This window comes from Ipomoea nil, unplaced genomic scaffold, assembly GCF_001879475.1.
Source record: "Ipomoea nil cultivar Tokyo-kokei standard unplaced genomic scaffold, Asagao_1.1 scaffold3377, whole genome shotgun sequence".
Taxonomy (NCBI): domain Eukaryota; kingdom Viridiplantae; phylum Streptophyta; class Magnoliopsida; order Solanales; family Convolvulaceae; genus Ipomoea; species Ipomoea nil.
In genome coordinates this window covers 177,501-180,359 of record NW_017619805.1, presented here as the reverse complement: position 1 = coordinate 180,359, position 2,859 = coordinate 177,501, and positions in this window count along the sequence as shown.

Sequence of the window (2,859 nt, the reverse complement as noted above, 5' to 3'; positions counted from 1 at the left end):
ATTAAAAAAATAAAAATTTGGCCTGTTATGGTTTTGGGTCAAACCTGAATTGATATTTGGACTACATCAATTCATTCAGGTTAACATCTTGATCATATTTGGACTTCTTCTAATTAAATTATCCAATTGGAATATTTTTTTATTAAATCTATTATTAAATTATTGTTCAACTTTGAATAATATTCAGTTTTAATTTTTCAGTTGAATTTTAATTTAATAATGTTTTTCAGTTTAAATTGTATTAAGTGTTGCAATTTAATTGTGGAGTATTTTGTGAATAATATGCATAATCGGAGCATTGTTATTTATCTCTTTATTGCAATAATTATTTGACTGTTATAATTATGCCCGTAGAAAAGCATGTTCATTAAGAAAAATTTAGAGCCTTTTAGGTCTGAATTATATGCTATGCATGATTTAGTGCCTTTTAGGTGAATTAGTGACTTTCAGGTTACATTATGCATATTATTACTCGATCTTCAGTTATTACTCCACTCGTGTTTTATAGAGTTCCTTAAGCACATAAAGTACATAAACAATTCGTAGTTTACCCTATTCAAAGCCTTATCCATAGGTGAAACTACTCTTTAGATCTCTACGATTTTACTTCAAAAATGAGAACACATGAATTAGGGAAGTTTCGTCTCGACCAACTTTCCTGAGAGTATACCTAAGTAATCACATATTAGGATTTAGGTATAAGAAATATCTTTATTACAAATAGAATTATTGATATTAATTACCAAGCCAAATTGCCCAGATGCATATTGTAGTCAAAGTGGATGTATATTTGCTTAAACAATTTAGACTATACAAGTGGGTATATATATATATATATATATAGGGCCATATTTTAAGTTTTGGTGGCCCTGTTCTAGTAAATAAATGTGGCCCTACCAACATCATAATTTTTAAAACCAATACATGCAAGCTTCGAACCTTTAACATCCAAGTTAAAATACAATAAATACAAATTCTTACCATCTCTTCATGAAACATTTTAAATTCAATTGAAAACTTTTAATTTTTATTTCTAAACTAGCTTGGTAAAATTAAATATTGAACCTCTAAAATTTGGGGCCACTCTAAAATTGAGGGCCTTGTGCGGTAGCCCAACTTGCATAGCCTAAAATCCGGTCATGTATATATATATATATATATATATATATATATATATATATATATATATATATATATCTGAATTAGCAATAATTATTTATACCAGTCCTTAAAATTAATATGAACTAATACATACTTTAAGTGGGTGAAGTCTGGAGATGAGCAGACCCTCTTGCAAAATGAATCGTCAAATCATTGACTTATATATTTTTTGACAATGAATTGAATCATGATAAGATAAATGTTATGGAGACCAAAAGTGATCGTAAAAAAGTGATAAATAACCAAGTTATCACCTACTGGGTATAAGAAATATTTTTATTAAAAAATAGAATTATTGGTATTAATTAGCTAGGAAGCCAAATTGCACAGATGCATATATATATATATATATATATATATATATATATATATATATATATAGGCAAAGTAGATGCATGTATAAAGTCGTCGTTGCATTTGCTAACGTCTCTACGTGGCATATGACATGCAATGGTTCCTTTTTTACCACGTCGAGCATTATTATATGAGTTCTACTATTCTACTTCATCAATTATACTTTTGATGTGACAAGTATGAATAGAACATTTTCATCTTGTGAATCCAGAAAAAGTTATTTACATTCAAGATTTGTGAAAAAGAGTAAAAGTTGAAAGTTCAAGTAGTATTCTTGAGGGTTTTGCACTTTTGGTCCCACGACTATAGTGTCACTAACAACTTTGATCCACGACTTTTAAAACATGTAGAATTGGTCCACGACTATGACTTTCTTAGCAAATTTGGTCCTCCCGGTGCACTTTTCGTTCAATTTTTGCCGGAAAATTTTACTCCCCATTTTAACATGGGTAATATTATATTTTCCATCTCACAAACTAATGACATAAATAAATTAATAAATTAATAAATTAATTAATTAAACACAGTCAGGGGTACGGTGATTGAAATTAAAAGTCACCCAATTTCAATTCCACTTTCCGTTTCACCCTCCTCGCTAAACGCCAAAATTTTTTAGCTGTTTATTTATTTATTTATTTATTTATTTATGTCATTAGTTTGTGAGATGGAAATGACAATATTACCCATGTTAAAATGGGTAGTAAATTTTTTGGCAAAAATTGAACGAAAAATGCATCGGATCGACGAAATTTGCAAAGAAAGTCATAAATCGTGGACCAATTTTACAAGTTTTAAAAGTCATGGGATTAAAGTTGTTAGTGACACCATAGTCGTGGGACCAAAAGTGCAAAAAACTCTAGTATTTTTTATTATATAATGAGTTTTACTATATGGAGGGACTCTCTATTAATTTTTCTCCCTCATCCTCGTCTGGTTGGACATAAAAAAAATGTCAACATCAAAATTTTGTGAGATAGGATAAAAGTTGGAAATAAAAGTAGTATTTTCCTTATATAATTGAGCATGGTAACGGTCTAAGTTGAGGAATGAGAATGAAGACGACTGGTCAAAGAAAAGGGGCTCAAAATGTAGTGGTAAATAAAAGTGAAGAAATATACCTATGCTAGTAGTATAAGAGGAAAAAAAATCAAATAAATAAATAATTAATTTTTAATATTGGAAAATAGAATTAATGAGTGTACGTATAATACAATTCAAAAGAAAATTTAATGAAGTACAAAGAGTCAATAACACGTCGACTAAGATTCCATCTCATAACCTTCCACAGAGAAAAGGTCACTACATGCCATCAAAGTTCAAGGTGCTTGGTAATTAATGTTTTAA